The sequence below is a fragment of the Mobula birostris genome, chromosome 2 (assembly GCF_030028105.1).
Source record: "Mobula birostris isolate sMobBir1 chromosome 2, sMobBir1.hap1, whole genome shotgun sequence".
NCBI lineage: Eukaryota > Metazoa > Chordata > Chondrichthyes > Myliobatiformes > Myliobatidae > Mobula > Mobula birostris.
Genome location: NC_092371.1, coordinates 59,335,305 through 59,358,043, shown reverse-complemented (window position 1 = coordinate 59,358,043; position 22,739 = coordinate 59,335,305). Strand labels below are relative to the sequence as shown.

Below are 22,739 nucleotides of genomic sequence, written 5' to 3'. Positions count from 1 at the left end.
TTGATAAGTTTTCCTAAAACATACTTCATTCATGAAGTAGGCAACAAGGCCATCAGAACATATCATCTTCAGTCACTTTATGAAGCAACGCAGTATATTCATTTATAAGATTTCAATTTCCCTAATATGTCATCTTTAAATCTTTGAGATACTGTGCTTCATGGAGCCCAACCCCTTAGTATCTAGTGATAAAGGATGCAGAACCAAGGCTTTTCCCCATTGAGTATCTGTGGTGCTGCATTAACCTTCAGTGCCTGTCAACTGTATTTATATGTGGTCACCTCCATTCATTGGAAGACCAACATGTCTCAGGCAGATCAAAGTGCATCTTTTGCCAAGTTAATGATCTTTCAACAACAGTTAATATTTATCTCAGTATGCATTCTTATAAGCAGCCTATGGAGTAGAGTCCATTATGCATCTGGCTTTGATGAACCCCCCTGGCAAACACATGTTCCACAAGGAGGTGTCTGTCTCATTTACATTGCAGCTAACTTGACAGCAGCACACTGTAGCATTGAGACTATATATTTGAATGAATGATCTGATAGGGAGTGCCCTTCTCATCCTTTGCCAAGCAAGGTATTGCCAAGGAGCTTGAAGATTCGTACGGCCAGATTTGGGAGCAGCTTCTTTCCAACTGTGATAAGACTGCTGAACGGATCCTGACCCGGATGTGGGCCGTACCCTCCAAATATCCAGACCTGCCTCTCGGTTTTTTTGCACTACCTTACTTCCTATTTTTCTATTTTCTATTTATGATTTATAATTTTAAAAATTACTAATTTTAACTATTTTTAATATTTTTAATATTTAATATTTGTAATCCAGGGAGTGTGAAGCGCAGAATCAAATATCGCTGTGATGATTGTACGTTCTAGTAGCAATTGTTTGGCGACAATAAAGTATAAAGTATAAAAGTATTGGTGCGTTTGAGATTTCTGGTGATGAGGCATTAACAGTGTGCAAGGTTTCAACTGCACTTAATTTCAGTGCCAGGTCATCTGAGGCTTTAATATCAGCTGGAATGTCATCAAGTTCCTCCATTATAAAAAGTACTAATTTGATTGTGAAAAGCTTGGGGCTTGAAAAATATTATATAGATCATTAAAATGCTATATGGAAGAAAAGTCTTATTTTCTGGAAAGGTAGGGAATTTACATTAATAACCCAGTATTTGATGACCGGCCATCAAAATAAAATTAAATAAAACAGGAAAAGGTTTGAAATTAGAGATGTGTCCTTGGAGACATAGAACATAGAACATAGAAATCTACAGCACATTACCGGCCCTTTGGCTCACACTGTTGTGCCGACCATGTAACCTACTCGAGAAGCTGCCTAGTCTTAGCCCTCTATTTTTCTAAGGTCTATGCACCTATCTAAGAGTCTCTTAAAAAAACCCTATTGTATCTGCCTTTACCACAGTCGCTGGCAGTGCATTCCACACACCCACCACTCTGTGCGAAAAACTTACCTCTGACATCCCCTCGGTACCTACTTCCAAGCACCTTAAAACTATGCCCCCTCGTGTTAGCCATTTCAGCCCTGGGAAAAAGCCTCTGACTATCCACACAATCAATCCCTCTCATCATCTTATACACCTCTATCAGGTCACCTCTCATCCCCCATCACTCCAAGGAGGAAAGGCTAAGTTCACTCAATCTACTCTCTAGATCCAACACTAGATTGGGGGTTCCCAACCTGGGGTTCACAGATCCTTTGCTTAATGGTATTGGTCCATGATATAAAAAAGGTTAGGAACCCCTAACCTAGATACTTTGGATGAAAGAAATCAAGTGCTACTCATGATGGAAAGGACATGTGTTAAGATTCTATATATAAATGTTGTTTATTGTAGAGGGCAACCCATATCACAAAATCAGATGTTGATGACAAAAATCAAGTGATAAAAATACTCATCAGCTAGGGCAGCATCACTGGAGAGAGAAACATAACTAAAGTTTTCGATCAATAAATTTTCATCAAAGTTCAGCTGTTCAGAAGAACTCAGAAGTTTGATCATCAGATCAGAAGTTAATGCACCCTTTGGTTAGAGACTACTGTAAATATTAGCTACACAGTTGTTAATGCTAAAAGATTTGTGTTGATGTCAGGATTTCAACAGAGAAAAATGAGGGCAGTTTGCATATTGTTTGCTTCTTTTCCTGCATTGGTTTGTGGTTTTAGAGATGAGACACTGGGCAAGGTGCCACTGCCAATACTCCCACACTTAAAACATTCCTTTTGCATGGTTTCCTGTCCTTAACCAAGCACATTTTCTCTGCTCAGTCTGCTTAAGGAGGATTACAGGTCAGTTTCATTAAAATTTAGTTCGCTCTTTGTTTATCTTTGCGATATGTGTGTCTGTATGTCATGTCATTAAGTCATTGAAACATAGCCACAAATTATTCGGCAAAATCATGCAAAGGCCATCCAGTATAACTGACAATGAAGTCAGTGATCCAAACAACTGGGCTTTTTTTTTTATCTACTGTTGCTTCAGACAGTTGCTTTAACCTTGTCAGATATGACTTTGCAAAGACTGAAATCTTAATTTGCAAACAGCCAAAGCACAGTGCTGCTGTTGTACTGGAAGCAGCTAATGAGTTTAATAGAGCTGGATCCAGTCCACAGTGTAGACTAACCCCCTACAGTCCCTACACCATGCCTCCCCCCCCACCCTTTGCTAGTGGAAGGCTAGCCAAACCTGGGAGGCTTCCGGTGAAAAGCACTGAGGCCTCAGTGCAAGCAACAAACAGGGCCCCACCCTGGGACGTCCTGACAACTTTTGAGGGCAAAACTGGGAGGCTTTATTTAAGGTGTCATCGCATTCAGCAACATTTTAAAATTGTTAACATTCTGTAAATAATTTTAAAAATCTTAATGAACTAAAGCAACAATAAACATAGGGAAAATAAGTAATTAAAAATGGGGGGAAATAATTAAAAATGGGAAAATGGAATAAAGCGAAACCTAAGTAACTTAATTTGCCCTCATCCTCTTCACTTTATGGCTGGGAATCTCCATTCAAATGAAAGAAGATTCGTCAAAGTGCTTGAAGTTCCAGCATGACTAGGCTGCATCAATGGGCTCCCTGTGATTTCCAGCAAGAACAGAGTGACAGATGTAGGCAGCACTTCCCAGGTATATAGCGGACTTGTGTAAATAAAAACAGAAAGTGAAGAGCAGGTCAGACAGCAATTGTGGAGACAAAAGCAGAGTTGACATTTTTGGTCAATGACGTTTCATGAGAACAGATAAAATTTAGAAAACATGTAGGTTATAGAAAACCGGGAGGAGAGGGAAGGTTCCTCAGGAGAGTTTTTAATCGGATAGTTTTTAAAAATACTTCTCTCTTGTCTGTTCTCGCTCTGCCTAAACTTCTACACAGATTGGTTGATTGGTTGCTATTAATTATCCTTTTTCACTCTCTCTTTCTTGCACCACATCATTTTAATCATCTATCTTCTCTACGTGCAATGAACATCCCCTTTGAGAATGAAAAAAGATCACTAATAGCAACCAATCCGTATAGGAGTTTAAGCAGACTGAGAACAAAGGAGAGAGAAGTATAAAAACAGCTACCCAATAAAAACTCACCTGAGGAGAAGAATTTGGAGGATAGTAAAGGCATGGGGGTATGGTAATGTGCTGGGACATTTCGAGATTAAGGAGGAGGTGGTCTTCTCAAAAACATTAAAGTAGTTGAGTCCCTAGGGCCTGATGGCATATATACTAGACTATTGAAAGAAGCGAGTGAGGGGATTGCTGGGGCTTTGATGGGATCTTTGTGTCCTCATTAGCAATCGGCTAGATCCCAAAGGATTGCACAGTAGTGTATGTTGTGCCTTTGTTCAAGAAAGGAAATAGAGATAATCTAGTAATCATAGTCCAGTGAGCCTCAGGTCAGTGATGGAAAACTTTTGGAGAGAATACTGAAGGATGGGATTCATGCACTTGGAAAATCATACATAGCCTGATCAGGGACTGTCAGTATAGCTTTGTGCAAGGAAGGTCATGCCCTACAATCTTGATTGAGATTTAGAGGAGCTTAATGAAGGTAAAGCAATGGGCATTATCTATATGTTGTTCAGTAAGGTATTTGATAAGGTCTCTCACAGTAAGCTAATTCAGAAGATAAAGATGCATGAAATACAAGGTGAAATGCAAATTTGGATTTAGAACTTGCCTGCCAATAGAAGACAGAGAGTAAGTAGTGATGATCTGCGAGGTCTGGTGTTGTTTGGGTCTCCAGGCTCCTATATTTCCTTCCCAATGGTAGTATTGAGAAGGGGACATGTAACAAAGGATACAGAAGAGATATAAATCAGTTACAGATATGGACGGGGAAATGACAGATGAAGTTTCATCTGGGCAAGTATGAGGTTTGTACATTGGGAAGTCAAATGAAAGTAGAATGTATTCATTTAATGGCAAACCCCTTCATAGCATTGAGGTACAGAGGGATCTTGGGGACCAGGGCCATAGTTCATTCAAAGTGGCCACACAAGTGGAAAAGGTCGTAAAAGGTGTCTGGAACACTTGTCTTCCTTGACAGGGGTGTTGCGTTTGAGGGTAAAGAAGTAACGGCTTAGTCAGACCACTTTTGGAGTATTGTGTGCATTTCTGGTTGCCTCATTATAGGAAACACATGGAGGCAGTGGAGAGGGTGTGGAAGAGATTTACCAGGGTGCTGGCTGGATTAGAGGGGACAAGCTAAAAGGAAAGGTTGGACAAACTTGGGTTATTCTCTCTACAGTGTTGGTGGCTAAGGGGAGATGTGATGCAAGTTCCTAAAATTATTCAAAGTATATACAGCATAAGATAGGGTGGAAATGTCAAGGCAATTTTAAGGCATGGGGAAAGTTTAAAGATGATGTGAGGAGCAACTTTTTGATGCAGAGAGCGGTAGGTGCCTAGGATATTTACCAGGAATAGTCTGGTGGAGCTTAAGAAGCTTTTAGATAGACACATGAATACGAAGGGAATGGAAAAACATGGATGAGGATATTTCATATAAATTGCCATCAGAATCAACACACAGTCATGGGCTGGATGGTCTGTCCAGTGCTGTACTGTACCATTCTATGTTCTATGCAAATTAAATACAAAGAAAGCCCAACTGATTTTAGTCAGCACTACTAAAGAGAGAAAATGTAAAACTGGTGAAGATTTAAAAATCAAAGTAAACTGCAGGTACTAGAAATAGGAAACAAACACTAAAAATGCTGTGAATAAACAGCAAATTAGGCAGCATATATGGAAGGAGAGAGAAATAGAATTAATGCTCAAGATCATCAAACCTCCAAAGTGAAAGGTTATCCAAACAAAATTCCAATCCTGTCCTTTCTCTCACAAATGACATCCGACTCTAAGCATCTTCAGCTTTGATGGAACAATGCAATGCTCCCTTCTTGCTGCTGCCATCAGGAAAGAGGTACAGGAGCCTCAAGACCCACACCATCAGGATCAGGAACAGTTATTGCTCCCCAACTATCAGGCTCATGAACCAGACAGGATAACGTCACTCAACTTCACACACCCCATCACTGAACTGTTCCCACAATCTATGGATTCACTTTCAAGGACTCCTCATCTCATGTTCTTGATATTTATTTATTGATTGATTGATTGATTGATTTTTATTATTGCTGTTTCTCTTTTTCTTTTTTATTTGCACAATTTGTTGTCTTTTACAAACTAGATGTTTGTCCATCTTGTTGTATGTGGTTTTTCACTGGTTCTATTGTGTTTCTTTGTATTTACTGTGAATGCCCTCAGGAAAATTAATCTTCAGGTTGTATATGGTGACATATATGTACTTTGGTAATAAATTAACTTTGAACTTTGCATGCTCAAGAAACAACATTTCATCTTCCATCCTCGATCCTCAGGATCAACAGTGCGCTTCATAATACCAGATAACCAGCATTTCTAGTTTGTCTCAAAAGAGTAGAGAATGGTGGACTGTGCCTGTGGGACTCTTACGCATTTAGTGCAGGTGAAGGCCAAACCCAAAACAGTGATGAATAGAATCAAGTGGTTAATTATTTCAGCAGATCAAAGAAAAAAAAAATATTTGTCTTTGGTGCTTTCACCTTGTGGAAAGGCTCCAAAAGCAATTCATTTTAAAGACACATTTAAGAATCCAAAGTGAGCAATTTATTTCTGGCAGTTGGATAAGCAGCTCTTTGAGAAAGAAGCTATCAGAAACAATTTGGTCTATCTATATGAGAGCAGGTTGTACTGCAGATGAATTTATGTGGAGTACCAGCTCCATGTGAAAACCTACAGAATCTGAAAACAAAGGTTTGAATCTCCCTCAGCTGAAATGCTTACAAAACCCTCACTACTATTTAATTCCCTTTAAATTCTGCCTAAGTTGCCTGTAAATTTATTATTTAATTGGCATTCATTGTTTTCTGAAGTGAAACACAACCAGCAAAATGGATATTAATATTCAGAAAATTGGGTAGCCTTTCAGATTAAACCATATATCTTATGAATCTGATGATTAACATGTTTACACTGATGTGTTGCCAGAATATACAATTCTGACAATATCTTGTTAATTCTAAAAGAAATGGACATCACCACAAACAATGGTATCAGATTGAAGACAGTAGTTAATAGTTACCTTCATTACTTGAAATCCATAGCCAGCTAGGTGGTTCATGTTTTTGTTTTATTAACCTGCATTCTCATTTTGAAGAATTGGTTGTTCGATAATAAATAATAACTTCGTGGCATTGTTTTGCAGCTGTAAAAACTGCACCTAGGAAATTGTTCACCATTCCAGTGGTCATACTGGTCAGAATGGACTTGTTAAGGCAAATCTATGATTCTGATTTGGAAGGATGTGACTAAGCGAGAGAACGTGCAGAAAAATCTCAAAAGGATGTTGCTGGCACTGGAGGGCATGAGCTATCAGGAGAGACTGGATAGGCTGGGACTGTTTTCCTGGAGTGAAGGAGACTGAGGGGCATAGATAAAGTGGGTGGTGACAATTTTTCCCCCAGTGTAGAGAAGTCTAAAACCAGAGGGCACAGGTTTAAAGTGAGAAGGTAAAAAAAAATTAAAGGAATCTTGAGGAGATCTTTTCATTCTGAGGGTGGTGGATATATGGGAAAGTATATGCCAGAAGAGATGAAGATGGGTACAATTATGATATTTAAAGGACACTTGGACAAGTTGATAGATAGAAAAGGTTTAGGAGGGATATAGACCAAATACATACAGGCAGTGGGCTAAGCACACACCCCTGAGATGTGCCAGTGTTGATTGTCAATGAAGTGGTGATATTATCACCAAACCGCACAGATTTGGTCTTCCAGTTGGGAAGTCGAGGATCCAATTGCAGACGGAGGTACAGAGGCCCAGGTTCTGTAGCTTATCGATCAGGACTGTGGGACTGATGGTGTCAAACACTGAGTTATAGTCAACAAACATCATGATAACATAGGTGTTTGTATCGCCCAGGTGATCTAAGGCCATGTGAAAAGCTATGGAGATTGTGTCTGCCGTAGGCATATTCTGGTGATAGGTAAACTGCAGTGGGTCCAGGTCCTTGCTGAGGCAGGGGTTCATTCTACTCATGACCAACCTCTCAAAGCATTTCATCACTGCAGATGTGAGTGCTTGTGACAGCTCATTAAGGCAGCTCACAATACTCTTCTAGGGCAGTGGTATAATTGTTGCATTTTTGATGCAGGTGGGAACTTCTAACCATAGCAGTGAGAGGTTGAAAATGTCCTTGAATACTCCCGCCAGTTAGTTGGCTCAAGTTTTCAGGGCCTTACCAGGTACTCCTTTGCAGCCTGCTGCCCTGTCCTGTAAGGGTTCACCTTACTTAAAGACAGCCTAACATCAGCCTCCAAGAAACAGATCACAGGGTCACCAGGTGCAGTTATGTTCTTGCTTTCAAAGCAGGAATAGAAGGTGTTGAGTTCATCTGGTAGTGAAGTATTGCTGCCATTTTGTTTTGTAGGAAGTAATGTCCTGCAAACCCTGCCAGAGCTGCCCTGCATCGGATGTGTGCAGTTTTGGGCTCTTTATTTTAGAAAGGATGTACTGACATTAGAGAGGGTTCAGAGAAGATTCACAAGAATGATTCCAGGAATGAAAGGGTTACCGTATGAGGAACATCTGCCATTTCTTGGGCTGTATTCCCTGGAGTTCAGGAGAATGAGGGGGATCTCATAGAAACATTCCAAACATTAAAATGCCTGAACAGATTAGATATGGCAAAGTTATTTCCCATGGTAAGGGATTCTAGGACAAGAGGCAATGACTTCAGGATTGAAGGACGTCCTTTTAGAACTGAGATGTGGAGAAATTACTTTAGTCAGAGGGTGGTAAATCTGTGGAATTTGTTGCCACGAGCAGCTGTGGAGGCCAAGTCATTGGTTGCATTTAAGGCAGAGATAGATAGGTTCTTGATTAGCCGGGGCATCAAAGGGTATGAGGAGAAAGCAGGGGAGTGGGGATGACTGGAAGAATTGGATCAGCCTATGATTGAATGGTGGAGTAGACTCGATGAACCAAGTGGCCGACTTCAGCTCCAATATCTTATGATCTTATGCTCTTATGTTGCCTCCAACCTCAGTCAGAATTGATCCTTCACTCTTGAAATAGCCTTCCACAAGTCACACTGGTTTTCTTGTACAGACCTGGAGTTCAGATTTAAATGCCACAGATCTAGCCCTCAGCAGACGGTGAACCTCCTGGTTCATCCATGGTTTTTGGTTTGGGAGTGTACAGCAAGTTTTCGTAGGCGCACACACATCCATGCAGGGTTTAATGCATAATAAATAAAATATTTTTTTTTTGTTTTGGGGAGTTTCACAATTTACTCAATGCACATTGTAAAGATGTAAGACAATGCCAATTTATGCAGGGATCTCCACAAAGAAAGGATCTGTCTTTGACCATTTTACCAGCAGCTGGTGCAAAGCGAATGGAAATAAAATAGAGAGTTAGAACTTCTTAATTACTCTTGCAACCTTTTTTCTGCTTGTGGCCCACTTGTGGCTTTAATTTGCCTTTGTGTCCTGACCCACGATAGTCTCTGTTAGTTGCTAAATTTTTTTCAGTCAACTGTATAATTATTCTAATATACAGACAATATTTATTTTTAACAGTTTATAGGTATTATATGTTTAATGTAATGTTACAGGTATTATGAAAAATAAAACTATTTTAAAGTTCTGCATTGCATACTTTATTTGTAATATAATATTCTTCCTACCAGCAATGAAAAAGCATTTAATAATTTTACTGTAGGTATTTAGTCAGATCCATGCAACTGATTTAAACATCACTGAAGATTTCACCTGGACTGTACACACCAGGTGTGTGGCAAAATAAAAGCACAACAGCGTCTCTTCCACTTCAGGTGACTGAAAAAGTTTGGCAAGAGTCCCCAGATCCTCACGACCTTCCTCAGGGGCAACATTGAGAGCATCCTGACTGGCTGTATCACAGCCTGGTACGGGAACTGCACAAACCTTGATCGCTGGGCACTGCAGCGAGTGCTACGGACAGCCCAGTGCATCTGTGGATGTGAACTGCCCTCCACTGAGGACATTTACAGCATCAGGTGCAGAGAGAAGGAATGGAAGATCACCAGGGACACTAGTCACTCCCCCCCAACCATAAACTGTTTCAGCTGCTTCCGTCTGACAAAGATACTGCAGCATTAAAGCAGGACCAACAGGCTATAGGACAGCTTCTTTCTACAAGCCATTAGACTTACAAATTCACATGTCTGTACATTGCGACAGAGTCATAACGCAAAGATTTTTACTCCCTCACGTTGTGGGACGGATGTAGGATTTAAATAAATTCAATAAACTACAGAGTTTTTGAATACTAGCTTTTGACAGCAGGTGAAAAGCTTGACTAATTCAACTAGATAAGAGATGGGAAATTCAATTAAAGACACCTAGCTATCTCCCAGGGCTGTGGAAACTTATTTTGAATATTGCTAGTTGTCCAGATATTTTGCTTGCTGCGCTTGAATTTTGCCTGAGCTGTTGCATTACTCTGCAACTCAATAAGACGCATTTACGATGTGGTGCCAACATCATTCATGTTCACCCCAAATGGATTCGCCACCCAATCTGGAATATATACGTCCAGCAGGTCTCTGAACCAAAATTCCATATCAGTGTGCAGTTGTTTCAAATGATGCAGATACACAATCAGATTATTATCTTGCAATTCTATTTTGAGAGTGACCACTGAGGAAATTGCATAAACTCGGGATGCTGCTGATATTTTGGACTTTCCAAGGAAAGCAGTAATAGCCTCTTTGCATGATATGAGATTGCAGTATTTTCCTTGTAACTATTTGTTTAATAAATTCAAATTTTCAAACATATCTGACAGGTAAAATATGTCACCCTCAACAGCGACAGTTTGTTCTCCAAGCTGCTTATCACTTAGACATGCTACAATACCACCCCAAAGTGCAACAAAGCAATGAGGACTAATTCTGTTTGGAACCATTGGACCTCTGTATGCATTAGTAGCTATTCAAAATCTTGTTCATTTTCCTCACAAAATTGCCAAAAAAGGTGATCTTGAAGTGTCTTTGATTTGATAGAGTCATTAGCCATCATTACAGCAGCAAGGTGTCTTGCAAATATCCCCCAATTTTTTTGAAACCAAATGCTGACGTTGGATGATACAGTGTATGCAAACAACGCAAGGTACAGCATTCTTAAATGAGCAATGAATCCCCTGCATCTCCTGACCACCAAAGCAGCATCATCGGTTACACAAGCCATTATATTTTCCAGAGGAATATTGTTTTCCAAGAAATAGCTGGGCTTCTGGGCAGTTTCTAGAGTAGTTACATGGTCGGCACAACATTGTGGGCCGAAGGGCCTGTAATGTGCTGTAGATTTCTATGTTTCTTCAAAAATAGTTTTACCTTTAATATATGTCTTAATCTTTTGGGCCGAAAGCATTTCCTTAAAAAATTAAGCTAGCTTTTTAGACAGTATTTTTTTAAAAATAATTTAATTTTTAGGCAAATATTATATAGGCAAATTCTATGAGACAATAAAGAGTGTGTAACAACAAGAAAAGCAAATTGAATGTCCTTTCAAAGTATGATAAGTATCAGGGATTTGATGGAAGTTGCATTGGTAGATAGTTTTGCAGTGGTGGACTTCAAGCATTCATGCCTCTCTGCAGTTTACCCATTTCAGGCAGATGACCCTAGTGCAGTAACTGCAGCCTTCATGTCATATTCTATAAGTATTATAAGACCATAAGATATAGGAGCAGAAGTAGGCCATTCGGCCCATCGAGTCTGCTCCACCATTCAATCACAGGCTGATCTAATTCTTCCAGTCATCCCCACTCCCCTGTCTTCTCCCCATACCCTTTGATGCCCTGACTAATCAAGAACCTGTCTATCTCTGCCTTAAGTGCACCCAATGACTTGGCCGCCACAGCCACTTGTGGCAACAAATTCCACAGATTTACCTCCCTCTGAATAAAGTAATTTCTCCACATCTCCGTTCTAAATGGACATCCTTCAATCCTGAAGTCGTGCCCTCTTATCCTTAACTCTCCTACCATGGGAAATAACTTTGCCATATCTAATCTGTTCAGGCCTTTTAACATTCGGAATGTCTCTATGAGATCCCCCCTCATTCTCCTGAACTCCAGGGAATACAGCCCAAGAGCTGCCAGACGTTCCTCATATGGTAGCCTTTTCATTCCTGGAATCACTCTCGTGAATCTTCTCTGAACCCCCTCCAATGTCAGTATATCCTTTCTAAAATAAGGAGCCAAAAACTGCACACAATTCTCCAAATGTAGTCTCATGAGTGTCTTATAGAGCCTCAACATCACATCTCTGCTTTTATATTCTATACCTCTAGAAATGAATGCCAACATTGCAATCACCTTCTTCACCACCAACTCAACCTGGAGGTTAACCTTTTGGGTATCCTGCACAAGGACTCCCAAGTCCCTTTGCATCTCTGCATTTTAAATTCTCTGACCATTTATTTCTTCCACCAAAATGCATGGCCATACACTTTCCCACATTGTATTTCATTTGCCACTTCCTTGCCCATTCCTCTAAACTATCTAAGTCTCTCTGCAGGCTCTCTGTTTCCTCAACACTACCCGCTCCTCCACCTATCTTTGTATCATCAGCAAATTTAGCCACAAATCCATTAATCCCATAGTCCAAATCATTGACATACATGGTAAATGCAGCGGTCCCAACACTGACTCCTGTGGAACTCCACTGGTAACCGGCAGCCAGCTAGACTAGGATCCCTTTATTCTCACTCTTGGTTTTCTGCTGATCAGCCAATGGTCCACCCATGCTAGTAACTCCCTTGTAATTCCATGGGCTCTTATCTTGCTAAGCAGCCTCATGTGTGGCACCTTGTTAAAGGCCTTCTGAAAATCCAAGTACACCACATCTACTACATCTCCTTTGTCTACCCTGCTTGTAATTTCCTCAAAAGAATTGCAGTAGGTTAGTCAGGCAGGATTTTCCTTTCAGGAAACCATGCTGGCTTTGGCCTATTTTGTCACGTGCCTCTAGGTACTCGATAATCTCATCCCTAACAATCGATTCCAACAACTTCCCAACCACTGATTGTAACACACAGGGGTCAGTGGAAGGCAAACAGAAGCAGTCTCCTGCTGCGTACCCACTGATTGGCCTTGCTGCAGACAGCTCCGCCCAATCAGCAGTTTGGGATTTGGGTGTGGGTGTGGAGCAGGGCTCAGAGAGCCACCCTGCAGGGTGTGAACAGTGATTTGTGCTTGATCAAGCAAGAGCAGAGATAATGATTGACATGCCACACTATCCCTCCCCCACCCAACATATATACATACACACACACACGCATACAGGCTAAGGTGTCTTACTGCCTCATTTGCATTACCTAGCATATTTTCATTCAGGGTTCCAAATAAATTACATACATTAACTTTTTAAATTTAAACAGCTTAGAGATATATTTAATTAAAACAGTAAAGTTATCTTGGCCTATTCAGAAACTTCTGTGGCCCCCAGTTTATTGTTTTTCACTTGTGGCCCATTAAAAATCCATCATAGCCCCCTGTGGGGCCAGATGGCCCATGTTGAGAACCACTTCTCTAAAATACCAATTGCACATTTATGAAATGGTCAGGAAGCAAATCGTGCTTCCTTTTCTCTGCTATTTATTCTCCTCATTTACACAAAAAATTGCTGTCCACATGAAAGGTTTGTAACAGTGATCCTGAACACATCGCTTTTTTTTGCTGTTGTTCCTTAGCAAAAGGGAATTACAGATTTTTCTTCACAGCTTTTCATCTATAGGAAAAAATAATTCAGTAGAAATATTTACTTTGTAAAGATGAATTCTAATTGGGCAAAAACAAGATAACTTGAACAATGCTCTTTATGAAATTATGTGTTTTATACCCAAGACCAATTGGTAATTCAGTTAATTTTGCTACATTTCTGTGAACCTTGCTCTTAAAAGGTAAAATCAACTTGGTTCCCATGGAATGATCTATTACTGAGGAGTCATGGAATCAAACAGCACAGGATCAGGCAGAATGGACAGCCTTCATCCCTTAGCCTTCTATGTCGTGGTGTTTCAAGTCATTATCTAATTACTTCTTAAACATTGTGGGAATACCTGGCTACTCAGGCAGTGTGTTCCAGAATTCAGCCTCTGTCTAGGTAAATGTTCTCTCTTCAAATCCTCCCTAAATGTCCTACCTCTTACCTTAAGCCTATGCTCTCTGGTTATAAATAGCAAGGGGAAAAGTTTCTCACCATCTACCCACTCTGGGCATCTCATAATTTTCTATATCTCAATCAGGTCATCCCTTGAGCTTCTCTACTTCAAGGAAAAGAAACCCAGCCTTTCCAGTCTCTCCTCACAACTGAAACTCTGCATCACTGCAACATCCTACTTCATCCTTTCTGCATCCCCTGCTGTACAATCACATATTTCCTGGAGTATGGCGGACTGTACTGCACACAGTATTCCAGCTGTGGGTTTGACAAAACAGGTGATTTTGCTGCAGTACGAAACAACCAACAATCCAATCAGGAATGTATCTTCTTGGAGTTAATTCAGCTTCCCTTTGCATAAGCAGTTTTTCATACCCTACGAAACATCACTTTAAATGGTGACCATGATTTTGAAGTTAGCTGTGAAGCAACTGCAGTCATTGCAATGCCTCAGAGACATTTGCCCACAAATCTACAGAGGATCTCTTTCTGGTGCATCCTATGCTTTCCTGACCTTGGCTACTGTTTGTCCCTCTGCTGTTATTTCATCAAAATGCCTGAGCAGCCAGTCACATAATAGAATTCTCACTGCAGAAAATCAGCAAGTTAAAAAAAAACTTTTCTTAACTAGTGTTTTAGACCATTGACAGAGCAGTAAATTAATCTTCAGAAGATAAACATTTGATTCAGATAGAAACTGAAATATTATAAAACCTGTTAACATTAAAATATATACTTTAAAATTTAAAATGTTTCAAAATATTTATCTTAAAGAATTACAATCTGCATGGTTTATAGAGCCAGAGATTTTTCCCGGTAATGGTAATAACATAGAAGGCCACAAAAGCTCATTTAAATCTCTTTTATCATATCACAGTATCTTCCTGGTACTTTACAGTCGGGTTGAATTCCATCATTCAGGACAATTCAATACGTTTCCTTTGATCTTGGTGAAGGAGATTAGAAAACAGCACCACCTGTGGAGCAAAGCACCGAATCCCTGTCCGCAGCTCTCCAATTTTCATTCTGAACAGTGTGCGCTTGGAATCTTATGCTTGCCAACAATTTTACAGAGTATTTATGGTGAATACTAATTGTATAACCATGAAGTCCAGGGCAAATGGAGACCATATCGGTACTCTTAATGTGTATTTAATTTCCTGAGCTGCATAAATATTATGGACACAAATTTCTGTTTCCAGTATCTGCTGAACGATTGTTTCCTTTTCTGAGCAAACTCGGTGTATTGCACTCTGCTACATAATCTCGTAACTCTTCTAACTACCATCCCAAGGGCAGGAGCTCTCAGCACCTGTATGCCATGAGTACCTGCACTCAGTATCAGTAGACACGTTTTTGACATTATTCAGCATTAGTTTGATTCACTTCCATATCTGTTTTCTAACTCATATTGGATGGCAGAATTGTATAGATAAGACCATAAGACATAAGAGCAGAATTAGGCCATTTGGCCCATCAGGTCTGCTTTGGCTGATCCTTTTTTCCCTTACTTAGCTCCACTCCCTGGCCTTTTCCCTGTAACCTTTGATGCCGTGTCCAATCAAGAACCTATCAATCTCTGCCTTAAGTACATCCAGCAACCTGGCCTCCTCCACAGCTGCCTGTGGTAATAAATTCCACAAATTTACCACCCTCTGGCTAAAGAAGTTTCTCTGCATCTCTGTTTTAAATGGACATCCCTCTATCCTGAAGCTGTGCTCTCTTGTCCTAGACTCCCCCACCCTGGGAAGCATCCATTCCACATCTGCACTGTCTAGGCCTTTCAACATTTAAAACGTTTCAATGAGATCCCCCCCCCCTTCTAAATTCCAGTGAGTACAGACCCAGAGCCATCAAATGTTTCTTGTATGATAACCCTTTCAATCCCGGAATTATCCTTGTGAATTGTCCTGAAATGATATGGCGTCATCAGATAAGATGAAAACATCATCATCACTTTGCGTCTGCTCCAATTCAAGGAGGAGAGACAGGAGCCTGAAGACACACACTCAATGCTTTAGGAACAGCTTCTTCCCCTCCACCATCAGATTTGTGAATGTTCCATGAACTCCCGAACAGGACCTCAATATTTTGTGTGTGTTGTTTTGAATTCCCAGCATCTGCAGATTTTCTCATGTTTGTGACCTCAATATATTTCTCCTTTATACAGTATATATTGTATATTGCACTGGATAAAACAACAAAATTCAGCACACATTTCAATGATAATAAACCTGATACTAATTTTGATTCTGATTTGATTCTTAGATTTCGCCAGAATGTCACTGGAATTGGAAGGTTTGAGTTATAAGGAGAGACTGGATAGGCTGGGTTTTTTTTCTTGGAGGGCAGGAGGCTGAACATGACCTTACAGTGGTTTATAAAATCATGAGGGGTATAGATAAGATGAAGAATCACAGTCTTTCTCCCAGGGTAGTGGGATCTAAAACTTGAGAGCATATGAGAGACAAAAGATTTAAAAGGGATCTGAGGAGAATTTATTCACATAGAGTAGGTTTATGGAATGAACCACCAAGTGGTAGAGGTGGATATAATTGCAGTATATAAAACACTGGCATGTTGATAGTGGAATACGGGCCAAACACAGGTAAATGGAGCAATCATGAGTAGACAACTTTGCTGGCATGAACAAGTTGGGCTGAAGGGCCCGTTTCTCTGCTGTACAACTCTGTGACATTCACAAACAAAATCAGAAAATGCTGGAGGTACTCAGCAGCATCTGTGGAGAGAGAAGTGAACGTTTCAAGTTGAAGACCCTTTAAGTAAGAAAGTAAGTTAGGATTAAGTTGTAGAAAGTCTGGAAATTCATCATCTAGTGTTCTACCAAGGCCTTCCCCAGTGGTTTTCTCCAATTGAGGAGTAAATCATTCCAAGGTATCACTGCCACAGTATCCACCCTGCAGTGTACGCTTATATCCCTAAGTCAATACCTATGTATCAAGCACAGTCACCAAAACTGATTCTCTAGATATTTCGGTCAGAGGTACATTGGCGTATATAGATTGACTGCTGAATTTCCTTCCGTATAATAATGATTTTACTTATGATTGTCAAATACTTCCAAATTAAGGAAGACAGGATGTCCATCAGCTCACTGGCAGTAAAGGCATGCACAAATACTTAAATGATATTATGACTGATACTACCCAAACATCTAGGCCTACCCCTTCCCCCACACCCTCCACTGAGATACAAGAATGAAGGAAAATGAATGAACAATAGAGATGCAGTCATGCCTGCTGCAAGAAGCATTTCAAAGAAATATTCAACCATGACTCTCTCCTTGACCGGAGTGTCCTTTCTTTCATCCCAGAGCAAACTGTCTGATCCAGCCTAGAACCAACCAACCTAGAGCTGAGAGAGGATGAAAAGGCCATATGTTCCCTGAAGAACAAGCAGACCTTCGAATCACATGATGTAATTGCTGAAATTCTGAGACTTATTAGGTAGTAACTACAGTTAAAAATTCCCAGTGTCTTCTCTCTTCTCTTACGTCTAGGAGAAGGAAATGACATGGTACCAGTGACACAGGTAGGAAGTGTGACGAGGTTCTGCAAAGGGAGTTCAGGGAGATAGGTGCTAAGTTAAAGGATAAGACCTCCAGTGTTGTGATCTAAGGAATGCTACCTGTACCACATGCTAATGAGGCCAGAAAGAGGAAGATTATACAGTATAACGTGGCTAAAGAGATGGTACAGGAGGAAGGGCTTCAGATTTTTGGATCATTAAGATCTCTTCCAGGGAAGGTGGGACATTTAGAAAGGGATGGTTTGCACCTGAACTGGAGGAGAACTAATATCCTTGTGGGAATGTTTGTGTGGGAGTGGGAGGGGAGATGGTTTAAAACGGAGTTGCAGGGGCTTGGGACCCATAGCAGATAGTGGAGTGGTTGTGAGGAGAGATGTTGTTAAGCCTACATACAAAGTCAGGAAGCAGAAGGTTGAGCATGGAGGAACTGATGTTCTGAGCTGTGTGTATTTCAATGCAAGGAGTATTGTAGGAAAAGCAGATGAGCTTAAGTCATGGGTCGGCATGTGGAATTATGATATTGTAGCCATTAGTGAGACTTGGTTGTAGGAGGGGCAGGACTGGCAGCTCAATATTCTGGGGCTCTGTTGGTTTAGACAGGATAGAATGGGAGGGATTATTAGTCAGTGAAAATGTACTCACACAGAGCAAACTGATGAGCTCGTCTACTAAGGTTATATGAGTGGAAGTAAGGGATGACCACATTAACGGTATTATATTATAGACCACCCAATAGTCAGTGGGATTTAGAGAAGCAAGATTTTACAGAGATCACATACTGTTGCAAGAAACATGAGGTTGTGATAGTAGGTGATTTTAACTTTCCACATATAGATTTGGACTCAATACTACCGTAAAAGGGCTAGATGGGATAGAGTTTGTCAAATGTGTTCAGGAAAGTTTCCTGAATCAATACACAGAGGACTCAACTAGAGATAGTGTGATACCACATCTCCTATTAGTGTGATACTACATCTTCAAAAGTTTGCATCTACTGATCATAATACCATTAGCTTCAAGATGCGTACGGAGAAGGATGTGCTGAGATTCTAAATTGGAGAAGGGAAATTTTGACAGTATCATTAAGGATCTGGCAAGTGTGGATTGGGACAGGCTGTTTTCTGGAAAAAATGTGTTTGGGAAGTGGAATGCCATCAAAAGTGAAATTTTGAGAGAACAGAGTTTGTACATTCCTCTCAGAATAAAAGGTAAGGATAACAGGTTTAAGAAATCTTGGTTCCCAAAAGATACTGAGGCCCTGTTTAGGAAGAAAAAGGTTTATAGCAAGTATAGGCAGGAAGGATCAAATGAGGTTCTTGAAGAATATAAGGAATGCAAGAGAACACTTAAGAAGGAAATACAGAGGGCTTAAAAAGACATGAGGTTACTTTAGTAGATAAGGTGAAGGAGAATCCCAAGGGCTTCTACAGATATATAAAAAGTATAAGGATAAAAAGAGAAAAGAATGGTCCTCTTGAAGGTCAAGTGATCATCAATGTATAAAGCCATAAGAGATGGGGGAGATCTTAAGTGGATATTTTGCATTTGCGCTTACTCGGGGGATGGGCACAGAGGCAAAACAACAAGGTCATGGATGTATACGGATTACAGAGGAAGAGGTGATACTGTCCTGAGGCAAATTAGGTTACATTAATTCCCAGGGTCTGACAAGGTCTTCCCTCAGACCTTGTGGGAGGATAGTGCAGAAATTGCAGGGGCCTCTAGCAAAGATACAGTATTTAAAATTACTTTAGCCTTGAGTGATGTGCTGGAGGATTGGAGAATAGTTAATGTTGTTCCGTTGTCTAAGAAACACTCTATAAATAAACCTGGAAATTATAGGCCAGTAAGCCTAAAATCAACAGTTGGTAAACTATTGGATGGTACTCTAAGGGACTAGGCATCTAAGTATTTGGATAGAGAAAGATTAGGGATGAGAGATAGTCAATATGGGTTTGTGTGTGGTGGGTCATGTCTAACCAATCTTATTGAGATTTTCAAGGATGTTACCAGGAAAGTTGATGCAGGCAAGGTAGTGGATGTTGTCTACATGAATTTTAGCAAGACTTTTGACAAGGACACAAACGGGAGATTGGTTAAGAAGGTTCAGTCACTTGTCATTCAGAATGAGGTAATAAATTGTGGGAGAAGCCAGAGGGTGGAATTAGATGGTTGCTTCTTTGAATGTCTAGTGGTGTGCCACAGGGATTGTGCTGGATCTGTTGTTGTCTGTCATTAGATAAGATTAGATTCAACTTTATTGTCATTGTGCCAAGTACAGATACAAAGCCAATGAAATGCAATTAGCATCTGACCAGAAATGCAAAGAATAGTGTTATTTACAAAATAACTGCGAATAAAAAGTAAGTGCTACAGCACACAATTATAAAAGTACTGAGACAGTACAATATGGATGCAACACTGCTTAGCGCTGTGATGTGAGGTTCAGCAGTGTCACAGCCTCAGGGAAGAAGCTCTTGCTGTGCTTGCTGGTATGGGAGCGGAGGCTCCTGTAGCGCCTACTGGATGGGAGGAGAGTAAAAAGTTCATGGTTTGGGTGAGATGCATCCCTGATAATGCTTTTCACCCTGCCCAGGCAGCGTTTATGGTAGATGTTCTCAATGGTGGGCAATTGGGTGCCGGTAACCCGCTGGGCAGTTTTCACCACACGCTGGAGTGCTTTGCGGTCTGATACGGGACAATTGCCATACCACACTGAGATGCAGTTGGTGAGTATGCTCTCAATGGTACAGCGGTAAAAGTCCGTCAGTATCCTGGGACACAGGTGAGCTTTCTTGATGCTCCGCAGGAAATAAAGGCGCTGTTGCGCCTTTTTGATCAAGATGGACGAGTTCACAGATGAGGTGAGATCCTCGGAAATGTGGACTCCAAGGAATTTGAAGCTTGATACATACTCCACTACAGTTCTGTTGATGTAGATGGGGACGTGAGTGTGGCTCCTAGCATTCCTGAAGTCCACAATGATCTCCTTGGTCTTCTAGGTGTTAAGGGCCAGGTTATTGTCGGCACACCACACGGCCAAGTGCTGGACCTCGTCCCTGTAGGCTGTCTCATCATCCCCTCTGATCAGGCCAACCACCGTGGTGTCGTCTGCGAACTTGATTATGGAGTTAGAACCATGTACAGTAACAGAGTCATAGGTGAAAAGGGAGTACAGAAGAGGATTCAGCACACAGCCTTGAGGCTGTCATCTACATCAACGATCTAGATGATAATGTAGTAAACTGAATCAGCAAATTTGCAGTTGATATCTAGATTGTGGGCATAATGGACAATGAAGAAAGCTATCAAAGCTTGCTCTGGGATCTGGACCAGCTGAAAAAATGGGCTGAAAAATGGCAGATGGAATTTAATACAGACAAGTGTGTGGTGTTGCAATTTGGCAGCACCAACCAGCGTAGGTCTTACAAGGTGAAGGGCAGGGCACTGAAAAGTGCAGTAGAACAGAGGGATCTGGGAATACAGATCCATAATTCCTTAAAAGTAGTGTCACAAGTACAAACGGTACATAGGGTCATGAAGAGACCTTTGAGCACATTAACCTTCATAAATCAAAGTATTGAATACAGGAGTTCAGATGTTATGTTGAAGTTGTTTAAGACATTAGTGAGGTTTAATTTGGAATATTGTGTCCAGTTTGGTCACCTACCTTGAGAAAAGGTATTGATAAGATTGAAAGAGTGCAGATAAAACTTGCAAGTATGTTGATGATCTGAGTGATAGGGAAAGGCTGAATAGGTTAGAACATCATTCCCTAAAGCACGATGATAAGGGGAGATTTGATAGAGGTATACAAAATTATGAGGGGTATGGATAGGGAAAATGTAAGCAGGCTTTTGCCACTGAGGTTTGGTGAGGGTAGAACTAGAGATCATGGGTGAGGGGTGAAAGGGGAACACGTGGGGGAACTTCTTCACTCAGAGTGTGGTAAGAGTGTGAGACGAGCTGCCAGCAAAAGTGATGTGTTTGTTTTCACCATTCAAGAGAAATTTGGATAGGTACGTAGATGGGAGGGCTATGGTCAGCGTGCAGGTCAATGGGACGAGACAGATTAATAGTTTGCACAAACTAGATGGACCAAAAGGCCTGTTTCTCTGTTTTAGTGTTCTCTGACTATGAAAAGGAGCTAAGAAATGTCAAATGCAGAACCTAGACAAACAGAGAGTTTTTGTTCACTCAGAGAGGAACAAAAACTCATGATTTTACAATTGATTCTTTATCCGCCCAATGTCCTTTCCATACTCAACTCACCAACTCGATCAAGTCACAAACCCAAAATCATAGACTTCCATTACGCAACAGTTGTACTGAGTTCAAAGTTCAAAGTCAATTTATTATCAAAGTAGGTATATACTCAGTGGCCACTTTATTAGGTACACCTGCCACCTGGCTATAGGCCACTATAGGCTCTACTTTTTTTCCAATACATTAAAACAAAACAAATTAAAAAAGATAATCCACAGACTTGGTACGTGGGAAGCACAGTTGCGTAGGAGTTAGCGGAATGCTATTACAGTATCAGTGACCTGGATTCAATTCTGTTGCTGTTTGTACAGTTTGTACATTCTTCCTGTGACTGTGTAGGTGTCCTCTGGGTGCTCTGATTTCCACCCATATTCCAATACATACACGTGAGTAAGCTAATTGGTCACTAGGTGTAATGTGCAGTGTGGGATCTTTGGCCTGTTACCATTCTGTATCTCTAAATCAGAGGTTCCCAACCTGGGTCCACAGACCCCTTGCTTAATGGTATTGGTCCATGGCATAAAAAACGTTGGGAACCCCTGCTCTAAATAAATAGAGGACATACTTCCTTAGAAATAGCATCAGAATGTAATCATTTGCAATCTCTGTTTTTAGGAGCTAAAATGTTACACCTTGTTCTGTCTTTAGACATCCTGGGGCATCTGTTGTGAAGTTCTAACCTCTTCCTTTTGTAAGTCAGATTTCTATCATTTGCAATTTTTTTTGTCCTTGTATGGTTGTAATATTGTTACTTTGACTGGTAGTTTGTATTTCACTTACGAGGTTTTAATAGGATAGACTCTCTACATCATTTCTCTAGAGGGCAGAATGAATTGCTGAAAACTCTCAAACTGGAGGTGTGACATGCTCCAATTTTTGCCAGTGCATAGATGCACAAAAATCTCCCTTTGTGTTTTAGCAAATGTAGTTTTTCTCTGCCAATATGATTCAGGACATGTGCAGCCAAGACTGAACAGGGAATTTTTTTAGGCGAGGAAATTTTATTTTATCCATGAAGAAGCCTTTGTCCAAACAGAAGTGTGAAATCACAGTTCGGAAATGTAAAACTACTGAGCACATTTTAGAAAGGGTCCAAAATATTAATTATATGTCAATGGTGAGAGAGAAGTACTCATTGATGAAAATCTAAATA

General features: G+C 40.6%; 1 protein-coding gene across 1 annotated transcript in view; it reads left to right on the top strand.

Annotated features, from left to right (window-relative positions):
• Positions 1 to 2,253: 2,253 nt before the first annotated feature.
• Positions 2,254 to 22,739, top strand: part of nol4lb (nucleolar protein 4-like b) — a 371,742-nt gene continuing 351,256 nt past the window's right edge. The window contains exon 1 of the mRNA XM_072241820.1: positions 2,254 to 2,313. The gene's annotated coding sequence lies outside the window, so the exon portion shown is untranslated. The remainder of the gene's footprint in view (positions 2,314 to 22,739) is intronic.